This window comes from Acanthopagrus latus, chromosome 16 (assembly GCF_904848185.1).
Source record: "Acanthopagrus latus isolate v.2019 chromosome 16, fAcaLat1.1, whole genome shotgun sequence".
Taxonomy (NCBI): Eukaryota; Metazoa; Chordata; class Actinopteri; order Spariformes; family Sparidae; genus Acanthopagrus; species Acanthopagrus latus.
The window spans coordinates 7,830,534-7,850,545 of NC_051054.1; the positions used below are offsets into that span (position 1 = coordinate 7,830,534).

The 20,012-nt window shown below is 44.0% G+C and overlaps 1 long non-coding RNA gene across 3 annotated transcripts; it reads right to left on the reverse strand.

Annotated features, from left to right (window-relative positions):
- Positions 1-105: 105 nt before the first annotated feature.
- On the reverse strand, positions 106-12,330 carry LOC119005161. Of its 3 annotated transcripts, XR_005070398.1 has the most exons (4): positions 6,165-12,330; positions 6,024-6,046; positions 595-5,337; positions 106-449 (listed from the first exon to the last, which is right to left on the reverse strand). It is a non-coding gene; the product is annotated as an uncharacterized LOC119005161 (long non-coding RNA). The 3 variants fall into 3 exon arrangements; XR_005070397.1 differs by having other exon boundaries at positions 595-6,046; XR_005070399.1 differs by having other exon boundaries at positions 359-449; positions 595-3,482; positions 3,584-12,330.
- Between the last annotated feature and the right edge of the window lie 7,682 nt (positions 12,331-20,012).

A 20,012-nucleotide genomic window follows, 5' to 3' on the forward strand; every position in this document is an offset into this window, starting at 1 on the left:
CAGTTGTAAATTAATATATTTGATAACGTGTTCAACTTTAATGTAAGAGCTCTGTACAATAACACACAAATACAATAATGTTCTTTATTTACAAGTTGCGTTGAACCTCAGCAACTTTATACATTCAGGTAATTACTCGGTTGCAGTTCATTCTCTAGTTTACCACTAATTAATCTTCAGAATGCCTCCATGAAATAAACACTGAATTATGAATGCTCTGTAACAAAAGCTTTTCTTCCATTCTTTCTTTTCAGGGCTCGGCTTTCTCGTCAGCAACTTTATTTTCCTCCGTCTCTACTGCAGAGCCGTGTGAACGACCACGACCCAGCACACTGTCACATGTGATCACGGGGGTCACAAGAGGTCATCGGTCTGAGGTTCTCCTTAAAGGGATGTGTTGTGTAGGTCGCTCTGTCCTTTGCAAGATCTCCAAGGGTTTGACCTCCAATCTTAAAGCCATAGTAAATATGCAAATGTGATATGAAAACGGCTTTACAGAACACATGATCAAATTACCCATAAAACACAACAAGTAGCATAAAAAGTTTTCTGATCTTTAATTATTTACAGTGTGCATGGTGTGAGTAAACGGACCTCCCTGCTGCTGCGCCGTAATCTTCTTGTTATGCGACTCCACCTATCTATTCAGAGATAACCCACCTGATGAATAATCCAAGTCCACAGAGCTTTATAATTGTTGTTGGCATTGCAGGGGTGCATGTGGATAAATAGTTGAAAAATGCAGGTGACGAGCTAAAAGCGAAAAAAAAAACATTTGTAACCATTTCCCTTTTTATTAATATTGTTAAATATCTTTTCTTAAATATCTGTCTGGAACAATGACAATGGTGCAGGACTTAAAATTCAGCAGAATAATAGCCGCAGTGTTGGCTTGTGACTGCACATGATGATGATGGTGATGATGATGATGATGATGTCACACATCTCTTTGACTTGGACTCTGTTTCGACTTTGAGCTCATTGAGTTTCTCGGTGTAATCATTACAAGACAAGCGGATCACACCCCGACTCCAGGGCCGACTTTTGACCTGATCAGCAGGGTTGAAAAGTAGTCGCTCCTTTATGGTCTCTGTCTCTGCAAGCCTGTGTTTTTGTGCATATGGGCGTTTGCTATCCTGTTAGTCTTCACTTTTATGTCTATGCATGCTGCAGATGCACACACACACACACACACCTGCAGTGTGTTTGGGTTTGTTTTTCAGCCACAGTTGAATGATTTCTAAAAGATAGCAAACCCCCAAAGAGCACTTTAATGAAATCCCCATGGCAACCAAACAAAACGCTGATGTTGTCAGTCTGTCTGTTCAGTGCAGACCTTTGGTGCTTCTCTTCGCTCTCTACCGAAGGCATTGTGAGGTTGACTTACTGAAGTAACCATCATGACATTTTCATTTTTTCTAGCCTTGATTGATCTTTGACTGGGGTTGGATGTGGGTTTATTCTCAATCTGGTTTTTCAGCGACAGATTTACCTGCAGGTTCTTGCAAGAATTCTAGAGGATGAGAGCCTTGTAATTTTCCTCGTGGGGTGGTTGGTTAAAATGGCATGCTCTTCTCTCTGCAGACTAATCAGAGAGCTCATCTCTGCCAGCCACCCAGGTAGCCGAGAGTCGCGCCTCAGCGGCACGCACTCTGTTCGCGGGTCCCGTGGTCCAGCCCGTGAGGTTGGCCCCCTCGATGGGTCCCTGTTACTGCCTTGTAATTACAACTTTCAGCAATCATTCCTCCTCTCTTAAATTAGACAAGATTAACATGGAGGTTTTCGCGTTCTCCATGACTAATCAAGCACAGAAACTGCTACCACATGAGGACATTAATGTGCACAGTCGGTGCAGTGGAGATGGCATGTCGCCACACACTTTCTGAAGATTACAGGCATGAATAAGATGCTGGCTGTTTACTGTTTATTTCTGTGTCATACGGAGGATGCCCAATTTACATCTCAACAATATCTCTGATATCATGTGCACATTACATTTGTGTGACCTGACTTCCATATTGGAGGAAAGGCAGCCAAGCCAGTGACCGCTGTTCAAGACCGTGTTTCAACATTTGCATGTGCTACTGTATTGTTTTGATGAGGAACCATGGCGTTTAGACATTTAACATTGTGACACAACTGGATATTTTTAAGGAGACCTCAGAAACTATCCAGCTGTGTTTGTGGCAACAACAACAGATATTTTAAGCCTAAACGTGATCTTTTTCTGACCCTTAACAAGTGACCTAACCAGACTGTCACTGCAACGTCATCAACACAGGAAACTGAACCTAAAGAATGTACTTTGGCAACATTTTTTCTAGCAATTGGAGTGATATACCAATGAGAAAAGCTTGCGTTCGACAATCAAGTTTTGACATACCATATGTGATTTTGTCAGTTGATTCCACTATCAGGATTGTTAATTATGACTGAAAGTAATAGATACAAGAAATTCAGTTTCTTGTAGAAAATAACACAGTGTCTGAGGGGTTTGGCGGATAACTTTTGAAAAACTGGCTACAGCCCTGACAGATACTAATTTACCATAAATTGTTTTTATCTCCAAGCTCAGCATAGAAGGTATTCACTTTTGTTATGCAGCACTTTGCAAAGCATTTCAGTGTCACATCTGTCAGAATCTGCTGAAAGAGCTGCGCTGAAATCTTGTAAAGCGGACAGTCTAATAATTTACAACTGAAAACAGGGACTAGATTTGGCACCCAATGTGTTATTATGTCATATTTTCCCCTATAAGGACTGTCACACTGCTTTTTTGTGTTCCGTTCACATCATTCAGACACATTCAGACATGCAGTGACCTTTAACCACTGAATTCATGTGATCTAAAAAAACGAGTTCATCAGTTCGACCTCTTGGCTTAAATTTCACTAAACACAGATGAGCTACTGTAAGAGCAGCTACTGTGAGCTACTGTCAGATAAAGTGTGTTTTACATTTGGGAGCAAAACATTCAGTGGGATGACATCATAGCCTGCTACATTCATATTTTTGGGGGGAGAAAATCAGTAGTTCATCATCCAAGAATCGAGATAAAAATGTTTCATTTGACGTTTAAATTGCAGCAGAAATTAGGAGGAAATTGGAGAGGCCTCTCAATTTGCAGGAAGATTAATGGGAGAAAATCTGAAATTACTTGCAGAACGGCAAAATGAGCCCAATAAATCTCCTGTCATGGGTTCTCAAAATAACCCGCGCTCTCCCTGTTTTAATTGTGCCAATATTTCCTGTGTTTCACTGAATTTATGCGAGCCGCGCTATAATTATACACAGCGATAGATCAGGGTCCATGCAGAGTGCTACACAAGCAAACATGATCTGTTTTTAGGGAAATCAGGGAGGGAAGTAAAACAAGCTGTGGCGGGGTGGCGTCCATCACTCGTACAGCTCTGTCAGATGGAGACCCAGAGGAGGAGGAGGAGGCGAGGCTGGAAGAGCACGAAGCCAGGAGGGACCACAGCCTGTTGGAGGAGGACACTGTGTCCATTCAATGAAGCTGCCGACTCGTAGAGGGAAGTGCCTCAGTTACACACACTCAGAAACAAAACATTCTAATACCAACATGTATCCACTGTAGATGTAGTCAGTTTTCATTGAGTATGAAGCATTTCATGATCCTGATAACCTTGTTTCCAGCTGTGGCGATTAGCCAGCTACACCACTGAGTGAAATCAAGAGGCAGAAAATGAGTTTTGGAAGCTTAACAACAAGATATTTCCCAAAGGAAATGGTAGAGACCAAATCCGAGCTAAAAGTACAGTAGAGTATCAGAACTGGATTTGTTGTTGGGGAACCAGAGACTCCATGGTCCATATTTCTACCTCAAGATGTGTAACGTTAGGTAGGTTCGGAAACAAAAGGCGAGCTTCATTTACAAAACTGGAATCCCAAAAAGGCAAAAGAGAATAAAAGGAAAAATTAAGAATAGAACTTAAGATAAGAACTAGAAGAAGATTAAGAGCTTAGAACCAACCAGAATATGACCAGGGACAAAAACTGGCACACAAGAGGACAAGTGAGGACACGCAGATGACCCATCAACAGGAGGAAACCAGATGAACTTTTCTGATTAGCAAATGCTGCATATGTGTACACAGAGAAAGGTTGAGAAAAAGACAAAGACAGGAAGTGGAGAGTCACTACAAGAAGCATGAGGATGGATTCCACAAAATAAATCAGGAAACATTTAAGCTGACAAACCAAACCATGCTCCCCCCTTTTTTACCTCCTATTTCCCACCGTCATTCCCTCCTTTCCATCCTTACATTCGTATTTCCCTAATCCTTTCACTCTTGAATTGCTTAAGCATGAAAATCAACCAATCTGCAAGCACAAACACTTTCAGTGACACGACACTGACACCCCTCTTCTACACACCCATTTGTTTCACAGTGGATATCGCACAGGTTCACACACATTCGCACACTATTCCTCTCTCCGACACACTCCAGGTTTTTCCCCCAATGTCTGCTCTCTTATCTCAGCTCGCCTTTGATGCTCTCGTTACCTCACGCTCCACATAAGTTTCCTCTGATTTCAGCTGGACGGGGAACCGCCAGAGCATCTGTGCTTTGTCATGGTTGCTGTGGTGATTAATCGTCTCTGGATCGATTGCTTATCCCCACATCAGAGGTCAGAGTTTTTTTTTTTTGGTTAGTCCTGCCCTGTATGCAAATGTCATCAGTACTAATACGTTCATAATCAGAGGAACTAAAAATCTGTTCCAGTACCGTTTGTGTTGTATTTTGACCTAAAATGACATATAGCAAGAGCGATGAGGATAAATGACATATGCACATGAGTAATATTGATACTGTCCACACCCCAACACTGTTCCCTTTCATAAAGACTTTCCTCAATTGCCCTGAAGATCACAATCACTCAGCTCACTGACATGTTTGTGGACTCATTTGTCTTGCGTCACATCATCATGGAGTTGTCCCTTCTCTTTCATCAATAATGCCCTGAGTTATACTTAGCTTGTTTGAACATGCTTCCCACTGTCTGCTGCTGAATGAATCGCAAACAGATCCCTGCGGCCTCTCGCAGGCTCCTGATTGGCCGACATGAGCGTCAGTGTTGTCATGTTGAGTGAGTGCTTGTGTCCCGGCGACCGCAGGGAAGATTCTTTTGGCTTTGATGGCCAATTAAGTCTGTAGAAATGCTGTCACGTGTGGCCACAACGTCCTGCTGATCAGCTCTTCTGGAGCATTAAATTGTGCTGCTGCAATGGCATCCTTACAGGACCGGCCGAGAGGCTGCAGTTTATTCAGAATCACATCACTGCAGTCATCATGTGTTTGCACTGGTTTTCCTCTGCGTCAGAAAAATGGTTTTAGAATGCTAGAGTTGGAATATAAACCACTGATGAGTCAAATTACTTCCATCAATGCTTCATCGCCTGTAAATCTCCTGTGCATATGAGAGCAATTTAACATGGCGGCCATTTTCCTCTGACGCAACGGTCAGAACATGGATATACTGCAATGAGGGAAATCTGGATACAGCATTGGAAGCAGAGCCCCGTCCATTCCAATGCGAGCTGCTCACTTGCAGGGTACAAAATTACCCAGATCTTGAGTTAATCGTGCAGGTTTGCTCAGTTATTTAAAATTGAATTGACCTAATAGGTTATCAAATATGATGTTTTTCCTTGAAATATGGCCTGATGTCCCTCCATAAATTCACCATTGCGCCGTTATCTTCTCAGTTTGCAAATCAAGCAGGAAGTGGTGAAATGATAACAATTTGTCAGATTCCCTGTGTTTACACAACTGGCAACCAGGAACACAGCAGACAAATATTTTCCGAGCATTTGATGTCATGCCATGTCTGAGGAAGATGGCCGCCATGTGTGTTTTAGTCTGTTGCTGAAGAAATTCCAACCATCAATATTGCCAAACACAGAGCTTAGATAACTTCAAAATTATGCTTTTCATGTCTTATGTAAAGCTCTTTAAATTGCTTTGCTGCTGAAAGTCGCTGTACAAATATACTTCAACCTTATCTGCCTCGCCTTGAACATCTGCAAAGAGAAAGAGATCGCAGATTTGAATCAACAGCGCTGCAGTCATGACTCAGGAGTACGTGCCCATGTTTTGATACACTGAGATGTTTTTTTTCCCATGGTTGCAAAGCCTCACCTGAATATCCAGAGCCTCTGTGCAAGAAGTCAGAACTGGGGCCAAGTTCAAGCCTTGTTTGACTTGGATGTCTGTCAGTTGAGGCCTCTCTATCAAAAACAAATGCTCTCATGCGCTGCACACACACACACACACACACACACACACACACACACACACACACACACACACACACACACACACACTTAACAGATGCATGGCCGAACACTGTCGGTTGGTGTAAGAACATTTCAAGCATGTTAGACTTCATGGGAACCGTCAAGGGAGGAAAACCCAAATTTGGCACCATTCGGAAGAAAAATATTGCTGCAGACATGTTTGTAAAAAAAAAAAAGAAAAAAAAAGAGTCCCATAAAAACCAGTCAGATTGTACACACTGAAAACAGCCACTTAAACCCACTGCGCTACGGTAAACCATTATCATTAAGGCTCATTTAATGCTGGGACCTGGCACGAGCTCAACTATTCAGACGGAAGAGAGAAGGTCAAACAAATAAACACTGCGGTAAGCTGCAATTTCCTTGGCAACTGGTAACTGTTTGTTGGGGAAGGTTGTGTCCGCTGCCATGGCAACAGTGAGTTCCTCAATAACAGGAAATGAGCAGGCCGCGTGTTTCTGCGGACGACGTGTGATCATTTCCTTTTAAAGACATGAAAAAAAAAAATCCCCGTCTAGTCGCTTTTAGTCAAGTGTGATCAGATTCATGCTGCATTTTCATGAATAACGATGTGTACTGTTACAGACGGATCAGAGATTCTCCAAGGTCCTGATGTGAGCAGGGATATCTCAGGATCTAGGTCACAGGTAATCACAGGCTACTGGGTGCACCTGTGATGTTCTCTCTCAGCTGGCTGCAATCAGTCAGCAGGGACTATATAAAGGGGATTGCAGCTTTCCTGCCCAGTCAGCACCATCAGTTGGCTCTCTGCATTTTCTGTTTTGGGTGAAGTTGAGTGTGTTTGAGATTTCTTTCTTTTGGCCAGTTTCGATCAACCCCGATCAGCAACTCCCAGTTCACCTTTGGTTTTTTGCACCATACCTTTTGTTCATCCATCATTTTGATAGAATCAGTGGGTGGCTGTGGGTTTTATTCACACCGCCACCTTTTAGACACCGAGAGACCAGTTTGCTTCTTTGTGATTTGTACTGGGCTTTGTTATTTTCCCTGTCCTTCAGGTTCTGTTTTCTTCGGAAACGTCACAATTCGGTATCATTTACATACAGTGCACCTCTCTCAAGCGTGTAAGCAGTAGGCATGAAAGCTAGTTTTAACATTATAACCTTCCAAACACCCCAAAAAATGTGACAGAAATTCTACAGAATGGGTTAAAAAGCATGTTTGTATTCATTCAGCATGTGCGCTTAACTGGCTTAGTGTTTCCACCTAAAGCGGTAACTAAACCTAGCTTTACATCATAGGTCAAGTAGGATTATTCTCCTCTTCTTGTGGAAGTGCCTGTACATCATCACCATCTGGTTTTTGCCACTGCTGTATTAGCCTCCCAGATTCCTCCTGAGACCCATTTGGTGCCTTAAGATTTATTTGCCTATGGCCTATCCGTTTGCACTGTCACATAATTTGTTTTCTGCCTGAGACAGAAACATCATATTTCACTCTGAACAATGCGAATGTGTGGCAGGAGCTCCACGGTCAGGTCTCTCTCTCACTGTGGCTGATATTTTGCCTGTTGACAGAAACTGCCTACCTTCATGCTCCTCGTTAACACACTCCGAATGTGTTTCTTTGCTAGTGTTACGCAGCGTCACCTTCAATTCTTACCGTCAAAAGTGGCTGGAACTCATTAGCTGGATGGTACGCAGGGAAAAAAAGACACGCTAGACCGAACTGAAGGGATGTTTTATTCTAAAAAGGCATGACTCCAGTTTTCCGCAATCACACAATCGCTTTATAGAAATGGCGGAAAGTGGGATATTATTTGGAATGAGAGCACAAGAAGATTAGTTCAAGCAGAGTGAGACTGTGAAACAATACCATATGTTTTAATAGCTTTTTAGTGGTGTTCCTGTGTTTCGGCACTGATTCTAATTGTTTCCTGCTGCATTCTGGAAAAACTGCCTTTGTATCGTGACTTTCTGTTATGCTATTTTTCTGGCCCCCGTTTCTCAATCAAGAGGTATTTGCCTCTTGCAAACTCAGCACTAAACATGATCTGTTCTTAAAGCTGCACTGATAAATATTTTTTAAATCAACAGCTGTGTAAGCGTAATTTGATAGTGCTTTTCTGTTTTCACTCTCACCCTGAGCATAGCGTTGTCTTCAGCAGGCCATAGACAGATAAAGTTGCCAACTAGCTAGTAATCAAAATGAGAATTTAGCTGCTAAACAGACCAGTGATTCCCTCAGAAGCTGATAGAGACCCAAAACAGAGTCTAAAGAGAATGTCTTGCAGACATCGGTGTGTTATGTTGGAAAGGCGACTCAAATGCTGACGTCTCACCAGTGTCTTCACGCTTACCGCACTACGGTCGTTTCTTCTATTAGTCTGCAGGATCTGTGTGCAGTCTGGGTACATGTTGAATATGTCTGCGTTTGAAGCATGTTAAGCCCCACCCAGGGAGCCAAAAGAATCAAAAGCAGCTAAAGCTAAAATAAGATTGTTTTATCTTGCACTACTGTAAGACCAGTTGCTTAAAGAGCCCCATGCTGCGTTTCCCTCCTGCAGTTCAGTGCTTTGGTTGTCCAAGTTGTGTCACCGAGTAAGAAAATAGACTACAGAAATATGTCCAACGCTGCTGGTTAAATATTTACACTTTGTGCGGTTTGGAAAGCTTTTCCTCCCCGACCTCAATAAATGATGAGTAGACACAATCCCCTCTTTGTTTCCCCGGCCTCCACAACTTCTTCTGTGTACGGTCGGTAAATCACGTTTGTCTCCTCTGCAGCGCTGAAGGCGTCTCCCGCCTCCATAAACCTCCATCCTCCTCACCGTAGATCAAACCACTTCTCGGTGAAAGGTGTCAAATATCTCTTGACCACAGCCCTGTAATTTAGCACCTGTTGACAGTCACCCGTTCGTTCTCGACTTTCCCCCTGGTACCTCCAAAACTCTGAACGTGTTAAGATTTCTGCTCGTTAGGGCCTAATCTTGGCTGTGAGGCTGAGTCGTGCCACTTTATTTCAGCACCGTCGGGACTATAAAAGCTTAAGAGAAGGTCCGCGGAGACATTTTTATACTTTCTGGAAAATAAATGGCAACACATAAACGCAAACATGGGATTTACAGTTGCTAGATCAAGACTCATTTGTCAGTTTTTAGGAACTCAGTGGGTCTCGTCTCACCTCATTATAGACTTGGCACGCAGTCAGAACAATAATGGGACTAATAGCTTTTCCCACTGTGCTGCTACAGGCCTGCTTTCTTTTCTTTTTCTTGGCCTTTTTAAGGTTTACAGTAGGTGGACACATGGTGGACTGCATCAACAAGCTCCGGCTTGGACAAAAGATAGCTCATAAATCCGTCTTGTGCAACACTTGGCGATAGTTCCCAACAATGTCCGTGATCTGTTACGGGGCCAAGTTGAGCTTTGAGGTTGGACTCCGGGACCAGATTCTGTCAGGAGCACACAGATGTTTTTTGCAAGCTTCTCCCATGGTGACCAGAACCTTTTGAGTAGTATTTTTTAAAGAGGATTCTGTTTGAACGACTCCGATTCTCCTGGTAATTTGTGTTGCAAGTTTGAGAAAACACTTTCTTCAGCACTGGCAAATGAGGGAAAACATGCAGCAATCTCAAGAAAACACATGCAAAAAGTCAGAACATAAGCAAAGTAATAAAACTTCATCAGTTTGACAACATGTATAGCATTTTAAAAACATGCTGCAAAAAGACACAACCACAGACTCGAATGCACTGGAACAAATTAACAAATGAATAACTCCCACTTACTGTGCTTTAACTATGGAGGTGGAGCTATTAGCTTAGCTTAGCATAAAGAACTAAAGCAGTGAAGAACGGCTAGCCTGGCTCTGCAAAGCTCATAAATTAACACATTGTATATTTGTTGTGAAATGTAGAAACACCGATAAAGTTATGATCATACAGGAAGTCACGATGACAACAAAAGTCACAACCGCCATTTGTCTAGAAGTTGTTCCATCACGTAGCCTCGTGAACAACCACAGCCTGTTACATTATTTGTATTTTTGCGTACACATGAACTGAATCAGACTCAATGTGTGAATGTGTCAGTTGAGAAGGTGCAGCCAGGCTAAACCTGCTCTTCCCGCTTTCAGTCGTTATGCTATGCTAAGCTAATAACCTCTCGCCTCCCTTTCAACGGCTGCAGCACTGTAACGAACAGAAATGTGGTTAGATCTCCTCATCTAACCCAAAGAAAGCCAAAACACCTGTTCTTCTTGACCCATTCTTTGAAGCGCTTTACTCGTCTTCAAAGTCAGGTGGACGATAATTGTTCCTAGCGAGGATCAAAGTTGCCTCATCAATGTGTTTTTCAGCTCTAAGGAGCGGTGACCACACAGGATCAGCAGGTCTGGAAATTGCCCCTGCAGGAAAAAAAAGCCACCAGTGCGAGCAGCTTGCCTCATCCAGCCGCTCCCAGGGAGCAATTTTCATCACAGCGGTTTCCTTTTGATTCTTTTAAAAGCTTCATGGTCGGTTTCAATCTCAGCTGAAACTGTACTTAAATCCCCAAACACTGCGAGCAATCATCAACCGAGGAAAAAAAAAAACACAACCTTTTTGAGTAGCTACATTTTTATCCTGTAAATGCCATATAAATCCTACTTCAGATCAATCAGTGGGGCTAATGATTCACAAAGTGCACAAAATTACATGCTTGTGCTCTGCTTCTCCTTATAAATCACGTTAAGGAGAGGCAGCGGGAACGGTGACCAATGACGGACTGTAGATTTGACTTATTTTACTTCATGGTCACTTGATTACTGAGGTAGGTATAGAATGCCGCGCTACAGTAAGCTCATAATGTCTCAGGAAATACAGTTTATATCTCAGTTAATATTCGGGTGAATGGAGGCATTTTAGATAAACACGAGGCCGTAAATCCTCCTGATTCTGATGAACATGATGTACTCGCAGCCTAATGAACCAGCTGTGAAAGCAGCAACACTCATAATTAAAGCCATTAATGGTACTGAAATCCATCAGGTGCACCGTGAAGAAATGCTTACATTGACAAGTTTTTTTTCCACATTCTCCCGGCAGTCCCGTCATTCGCTCTCTCCACACTTTCACCACACGCTGTTTCGAGGAACATCAAGTGGGCTAAAATGACTAAATGCTGGTATGCTGGAAAAATAACCGCTGTACTCTGTGTGCCGCGCAACTGGAGAGATCACTTCATTGATGAACCAAAAAAATAAAAAAATCTTGTGATATTTATACCTAAACCACTGCTTGGAAAACCGATCCGCCTCGCCCAGAATTTGTGAAGGCAAGCGAGCGTCAATATGCAGCCGGAGAGACATTAATCATCCGGCGTACATGTCTGTTTGTCTGCATTTCCATAAAACCTCATAACGTCGGTTAAACAACTGTGAAATATTATACTGAGGCGGGCTGGCCGCGATGCAAATGCAAGGCAGGGGTTAGTTTGCATTACATAAAAAGATGACCTGCATATAATGGAAATGCTGGGGCTTTTTTTTGTATTTAGACGGTTTGTTTCTCTGTCCCTCGTGCACCGTTTCACTTTCAGATCCATAAACATTGACCCCATCGTGGCAGTTTTATATAACCCTGATCCTAATGAAATACGCACAGTTTTTAAGAATTTATGGACGGCTGAAACTCGACTCTGACTGTGTATTTTCTTTTCTGTTGCCGCTTCCAGAATTTATTTCCACAAGTATGGCGGGTGGCCACCTTTTTGTGGTTTTCTGTTTACAGTTGCTGTTGTTCTCTCCAGGCCATTAAATATGGCAGCGAAGACCGGTAAATCAAGGGAGGAGGGGTATGATCCCTGTTGTTTAATGCAGTAATTCGAAACACACACACAAGGATTATAGTTTTGCATTAAACTTTCCACAACAAAAGTCATCTGAGTATGTTTACTTTGTTGTCAAGAGGAGTGCGCAGATCAGTGAGGCTGACCTCCAGAGAACCGTCTTGGACTTCACTCAGCTCTGGATAAAGACGGCCCCGTTTTCCAAAATCGGCGCTGTAGCTTTTGTAAACACCGTGTGTGATGTGGCCCCTTGCGTGAGGAGCCGTGTCTCAGCGAGGGATCTGCATGTTGCATTGAACAGAACACCGGAGACGTGTTTTGAAGTGGGCGCGGACGCGAATAGGTTCTGACAAAAGCCTAAACGGATCCATCGTGGTGCGTTTGCCGGGCCTTTAATTGTCCAGGAAAGTTTGACCGTGCTCTTACTCATCGCTGACATCAACGTCTTCAGGCTGACAACTGAAAATAAAGATGAAACAGAAGGAGCTACGGAATATATAACATAAACTTAGCACAGTCTCACAATCAGCTTTGGCTGTCAGCTAGCGTCAGTTTGGATTCTAATGCATTATATCATTTGGTAGTCTTATGCTAGCTGACAGCCAAAGCTGATTGTGAGACTGTACTAAGTTTATTTTATATATTGCGTAGCTTCTTCTGTTTCATCTTTATTTTCAGTTGTCAGCCTGAAGACCTTGCTGTCAGCGACGGCAGACCCTATTTTTTTTTTCATGCATGTTATGACCTGCAGGAGGAGAGCCAGTTAGCTGTCAGCGGTCGTGTTGTGTCTGGCTATCGGAGGTAACGCTAATCACAACACTAACTGATGTACTTTCACCTGAATACACTTTGGAGGTAAAAGTGTTCTGAATGCTGATATTTTCAAAATAAAGGACGAATGTTTTGATGTTGTGATGCTTTACAGTCACCTTAGGATGGTAAAAACAGTTTTTGGACTGTTCTTAGATGGTAGTGTAAAAAATGTGCGGCTGCAGCCCTGGATAATAAAATCTACACATTTGCATGGTGATGTGAAGGCTTGCTCCAGGGCACAGTGTTGACTGTTGTTGAGGGAGACAAGTAATACTTTACTGTCTAGAGTCAAAAAGCTAACATCTTTTTTTTTTTTTACACAACACATTTACAGAGAAAAGTGGTGGTTTGAAAGCAACAACGGTTACTAGGTGCGGTAATAGCTAGTTAGCTGCACATGCTAATGTTTGCAGCTCACTTTAGAGCAGATAAACTCACTTTTTTTTAATCCACTCCCTAAGATTTTTTTTCACTCTTTTGGTTTTTGAAAAGGTTAAAAATAAAGACTCCACCCTATAAACTCTTTATATATCGAGTTTTTACTTTTACTGTTTTCCTGCAGCACCGCGCTTCAGCAAACGGATGCCGATCCATTTGGCAGCTTTGACAATGTCGCGCTGCTTCCCGGCAACGGCGCGCAGTAAAACATCATATAAAAAGTGATGATCACGGAGAGAAACTGTTCAGCTACACTCATCATACAGAGCTTGAAATGACATTTTCACTGCACACGGAGAACCACTTTCTTTCCAGATGGAGGGAAACCGTAAAAAATCCTGTGGTCTTCCTTGATAAATTTCTTTTTTGGACCGAATCAAATAAAGGATTTGTGGCCGGGGGGATTTTTATTTTTGAGACGCATTTCTGGTAATGCTACCAAGGCCTGTCCTACCACAGCCCAGCGGATAATCAATCAGTAATAACACGTTATCCCCCGTAAGAGGTATGAATCTTCAGACATGTTTTCATCTGGAGGAGGACAAATTTGTGTCTCATCCCTCCCTTTCCTTAAATTTCCTCCACCGCCCAGAATACACCGGAGTCGTTTTCAAATTTCCACTTGAAGACATGTTTCAACAGAGGAGAGTCTTTCCAAATCATACAAAAAAAGTGAGAGATGTTCGAAATAACTTGGAATGCTGCTCGTCTGAGAAAACGCCGGTTTCCTTGGTGACCATATCCCCATAACACAAACAGGCCCTTCATTCCCTCGCCAGGCGTATAATAGAGAGCGGAGAGAAAATGTTTTCCCAAGTGATAGACTCTGGAGGGTCCCTGCGGTGGGCTTTCGCTATGTGGGAACGCTCTGCGGACCGCTGAACGAGTCTGTGAAATTGAATCAGAGCAACAGCTGGGCTCTTTGCAGGATAAGTGTGCGGAATCGAGATCCGGTCGGTGCCCGCCTTATTCTTTTTTTTATTCTTTTCAAGGTTTGCTCTGGTTTATTGTTCCGTCACGTGTCTGATGCTTTTGCTGTTAGTTTTGGAGGCGGCGTGGAGGTGATGATGCCAGTCCCGGCCGGTTTAATATGCGGATAGTGGATGTGTTCAAATGCCACATACAAAAAATGGATGTCATTGAGTGTCAGAGTCCCGATCATACATATGTAGACTTTCACCCAGGAGACTGCTGTCCGTGTCCCGTGTGAAACCTTAAGTTTGCCGAGACTTGCTTGTGACTAACCTAGCAGTGATGCTGCCTTTTATTAAAAAGCATTTGAATGGGAGTTTAGCTGAGAGAGCATCCTGTGTCAGCAGAAGATGTGTGTTTTTCCCTCTGGTGCTCCCTACCTATGATCTCGTCTCATTGACATTCCAGTCATCTCTCGTCCTCCTCCACAAGTGACAACACACTGCTCGCAGCGCTTCAGCTCGGCGCCCCTCCTCGCTTGTTTTCCACCTCGCTCTGGCCTGCGCACACACTGGGCCCATTGTGAACGGAGAGAGGCTGTGCCCGTTTGCTCGACAATGAGGGAGCGCCGCTGTGTTGAGGGAAGCTGCGGGTGTGGCCCTGGATGCAGACGGACGCCCTCTCCGTCCTACTGTATTTGCGTAACACACAGCTGGGAAAAATAAAAGATGTATGATTTGTATTTTATTTTTTTTAGCTACCAGGTGAACCAGAGGGGAATTCCACACATTAGCAGCTAAAATGTTTGCCTTATTGCTCCTCGTGCGTAACTGTTACCCATTATCTGAGAAACGTTTGGGTGTGCAGTGGCTCCCGGCCCAGCGTTAGGTCATTTTTGTTTTTGTGTCTGAGCTCAATTAAAGATAAGAATCGGGCAGAGCTGCTCATGGCTGCCGCTGCCGCATTCACAGACATTCAATCACGCGTACGTCGGGATCACTTAACGGGTCGCTCTCTGACTCAGGGGACGGCTTTCAATCCTTATTTGTGGATACGAAATCACTTCCCGTTTCGTGCGAGATCTGACGGAGCATAGGGTGAAGCGGTTTATCGCAGTCGCCTCGCATTCACGTCGAGTCGGCGCACATTTAACAGACGGTGACAGATGCTGAATGGCCCCTCACTGGCATTCAAGCGTAACCTCGGTAAAGGTCGGCGTCAGCCATTGACAAACATGGCGGATAGCGAAACAGAGCTGTTCTGAGGCTGATAAAAACAACAACAAACATACTTTTTTTTTTCTTGTGGTAACAGACGGAGCAGATGAATCAATTAAATGTTCTCAATAAAGTTGGAAAAAGGAACATATTTAGCAGATGAACTGGCAACTTTCCATTTGAAAAACACAGCAACCGAGGGCAGTACATTTTCCAAAACGGATCTCTCTCATTCCCTCCAACTTTCACCCTGCGTCCTGACCCCGAGCAACCCTACTGTAGCTCCTGTAGGTCTACGTAATGAATTGAATATATATACACACGGTGGAAACTGCAGTAAAGATCTGAAAAACAGGAAAGGGTGACAAAAGGGGGAAAAGACGTGATGATGAGGAGCCCGCCGCTCCATGTGATCAGTTTAACAGCTGCGTCCTGCCCCGTCTGAATGGGTGTGACCGAACGTTATGTAACTGATCTGACATCAGTAAACATGCAAAAAGCACGGGGGGTTTTTTTTGAAAGTGAGACTGGACAGTGCAGCTGGGTTCAGGGGCTTTCATTCGCATCAGATACTGCGGGGAAGGAGACGCATCGAAGCAAAGAGAGATATCAGTTCGACCGGAGCTTCAAAAGCGTGCTTTGAATATCAGAACTTAGTGAATCTCCAGATGCTGCTTTGCTCTGTTTTCTCTCGACTAAGTCCACTTCAGCAGACCAGATAAGTGACCGGAGAGAGAGAGAGAGAGAGAGAGCACTGCTGTTGTTCTGGGATTTGCAATCAAAGGGACCTTATCTAAGATGTATTTTGGCTGCCTCGACCTGGGACGAGCCAAAACAAAGAGTACCCCCTCCTGTCATTGGCCACCGACCCAGCCCCCAATTACCCCTGCCATGTCGCATCCCTCGCTCTGACACAGATACTGTAGGTGTGAGATAACCTGGAAGAGGCAGCTGGTTTAGTGAAAAGCCAAAAGCATGATAAAAATCCCTTCATCGTGGGCTGGGCAGGCCCCCGAAGGGACCAGTGGGAGAGTGGGATCCAGAGCGTAGGAGACAAGAGGGAGGGGAAGGTCTTGGCTCCAGGCCCGGACAGTGGCAGCCTGCCATGGTTTCATGTCCTCCGTCCCCCCCACGCTCCACCCGCTGCAGTTCTCGTCAGTGTGAAACAGCAGACGGCCCACCTGTGCCGAGCGATTGTTCATGAGTGGTTGGCGGAGAAAGGAAAGTTTGGGCTGTCGGGGTAGCAAGGAGGTCCTGGGGTTCGTCTCATCTGTGGGTCCATCTGCGGCGAGGCTTTCGAGCCGTCACAGCTTCAGGGAGGATGTTACGAGCAGAAGGAGAGGAAAGGCGGCGGCTCTGTGATTAAACTCTCACATCTGCTTCTCTCCAATAACATCGCAGACTCTGGATTCAGATAAACGTCACATACAACACGTAAAAAAACAAACAAAGAAAACAGTGTAAGTGAAGTGCACTGTGAGATTTTGTAGTGTGGGATTCGGGGGGGGGGGGAGTGGAAGGATGCGGATGGCGTGATCACCATGACGAGGAGGACAATGCTCATAAAGCCCCTGACGCCTTTTGCTAATCAGCGGGATCTGATGTAACTGTACTGTTAAGACAGGCCTGTGATGGCACTTTGGTGGCATTAACCTCCCATCGGATGTTTCCGGAGCGACAGCTATTGGAAAAAAAAAAATAAAAATCATAATCATTAACTGCGACCTACATTTCTTATGATTAGCCAGTCCCTCTCATCACTGCCGATCAATAAGCATTCCGATAAAGGGCAATCCAATTATCAGCAGGCGCCTCGATAATACATTCAGCCTGGTTAACCGAGCGGGAAAACCAAACAGCGATTCCCCTGGCAGTCTGTCACCCACCTGACCCCGCGGCTGAAGCTAAGCTGACATGGGCGACATCCAGAGTACAGAGAGCTCTGCACAGCTGCCGTATGGTGTCAGAGTCAGACTGACACCAGAACTGTAAGGACAGGCTGTTATGTATGCATGTTGTAGCACAGTTGATTTAAAAACCCTCGAAAAACTTTTTTTTTCTCTCGGTCATCTTTGAGAGATGGGATCCTACACAAACACATTATTTTGAAAGCAAATATAGAAGAGTTTAGGTTGTTACCGACGAACAATGGTCATGTACGTCCTGTCATTGATCAGGATTCAACAATATTTTGTTACCAAAATTGTGTAATGCTGATTTATTATATGAGAGTCGATTGACTCCTTTCACATCGACCATAGACGAGTTCGCCTTTCCTTTTCTTTGACCCCTGACGTGTCACTTTCGATGTCCCAAACATGTTGTTGAAAGAAGAAACAGTAGAAAGCAGCACGGATGCCATCGACAATATGACATCAGTTACCTCTTTGTGCATCTTTCACTTCTCTCTTTCAAACTCAACGAGGAGTGGGCAACGTTCGAGAGCTGATTTGACAGAGATGGACAAAAAACTACGCGCTAACGTGTTTCTGTCGCCCCTTCGACACCTGCTAACGTTGGGCTGTGGTCTTTAACGTTAACGTGTATAATCGGCATCTCACTCCCGCACATTTTGGAGCCGCGTCAGACTTGATGCTGTGACACATGTTGGCGTTAAGGCCTCAATCAACCTTTAGTGAAGGACCTGTTAAGAAGTTAATCCGCCGTCGATTGCAGCTAGAGTGTTGAGTGTATGTACACTGAAAACAGACCCAAAACCCAAAGTGTACGTAATGGTGTCAAGTTGTTTAAGCACAGTATCACTATACTTAATCCACGCATGACCAACTCTAATCATACAATAACCTCGATGATGCAAATGCCTGGAAGTTGTTTACGTGGGAACATTTCCATCGCTCCCGCGCAGAGACTAAGCAGAGACGGCGGTATTGTAAAGTTTTTTTTTGCTGGACTGGCCTGCCAGGGAAAGTGACAGAGACGTCCCCCCCCGGAGACTTGTCCTGATTCCATTAGCGACCCCTACATCCCCACTCCTCCAATCTGGCCGCTCCGGTCACTTCGGCGAGGCTCTCGGACATCTGGTAGACGGGTTGAGTCCGTGGAACGTTCACAGCCCCGAGTATGCAAGTTCTATTTAGGGAATAACTGCAGCAGGGGTGGAAATATTGTTTTATGATGTGAGACAAAATCTCGCTTTCCTCCAGTGAAGAGGAAATGGTCCAAAGGAAAAGAGAGAGACGCGGGGAGGAACTGATATCCCCTCATCGGAAAAGCAGTTATGAAAGACATTACATTACGGAGCGGACGTTTCCATATCTGACACCTCCAGCGCAAAATCACTTTATTTGCCGAGTGTCAAGGAGCCTAAACAGAATCACTCCTCGTCCTCGAGCTCGTGTCAAACCTGGGTGAGATGGTTTCCTTCCGAGAGCGGCGTTTCTCAACCTCTTGAGCTCAAAACGATAATTAAGTAATCTTGAGTGTGGACATGATTTGGAGGCAAGAAAGATGTTCTTTCTTAGATTACTCCAGATGATATATACATTTATGATTTTAATGAATTGTTTGCACTTGTCTTGATGGTGGAGTCCACATCACAATCAGCAGTGTAAACAGTTTTGTTGGGATCGCTTTCAGAGCCGATACAAACACCGACAGCAGGTCAAAACCCACCTGAATTTCCAGGGTTTTCAGTTAACTTGAATTTCTGAAGATGTGTGAGCTTTCCCTCTGCACCCTCGTGACATCACAACCAGTAACTTCTGTGATTTTCAGCCAGCTATAACTAAATTTGTCCACTATTGCAGGGGAACACTAGTGTTTGGCACATAATGTTTACAATGACAGCCATCATAGTGTAGCATATTAGCATGTTAACAAAAAGTTACCAAAGTTCATACAATTTCTCATGCGGGATGACACAAATACATGTGCAAAATGTCAGCGAACTACAACTGTCATCGCCGTTTCTTGAACAAGACCAAACTCATGTTTTCCATCAACTTTGCTTTTTGTGTTTGCGGGGTCTAAACTGGGTTAAATCGAAATGTTATGTCCTCACACCAGCACTATGAAGAAAGAGAAAATCCCAAATCAAACCCCAGTTCTCAGGTCAGCCTTTTGTTTTCTGTTTTTTTTTTTCAGGTTTTCAGGGAGGCAAAAGAAAAATGCATGTAAAACAAGCTGCGCTACAGAAGCTAAAATCCAGCTCCAGGGGAGGGACGTGGCAGGTATCTTAATGGCGCTGGTTAAAAGCTGTGTACAAAGAAAACAATGCATCAAATTTGTCAAAGAATGAACGCCGATGAGTTAACAGACTGAGAAAATGTTTCCGTCATCACGATAAAATGTAAAAAATGTGGACTGAGGCTGTTGACTTTGCAGTCCCGAGGCCACCACAACCTACAGGTGGTGACAACTGTATTCTCTGTCAGTCCTGTGTGTCTGATTCTGCCTGCAACAGATGGTTTCGTTTGGCTCCATCACAAAGCCACAGTCATTCCAAGGTGTGTGTGTGTGTGTGTGTGTGTGTGTGTGTGTGTGTCTGTGAGTGTGTGGGTC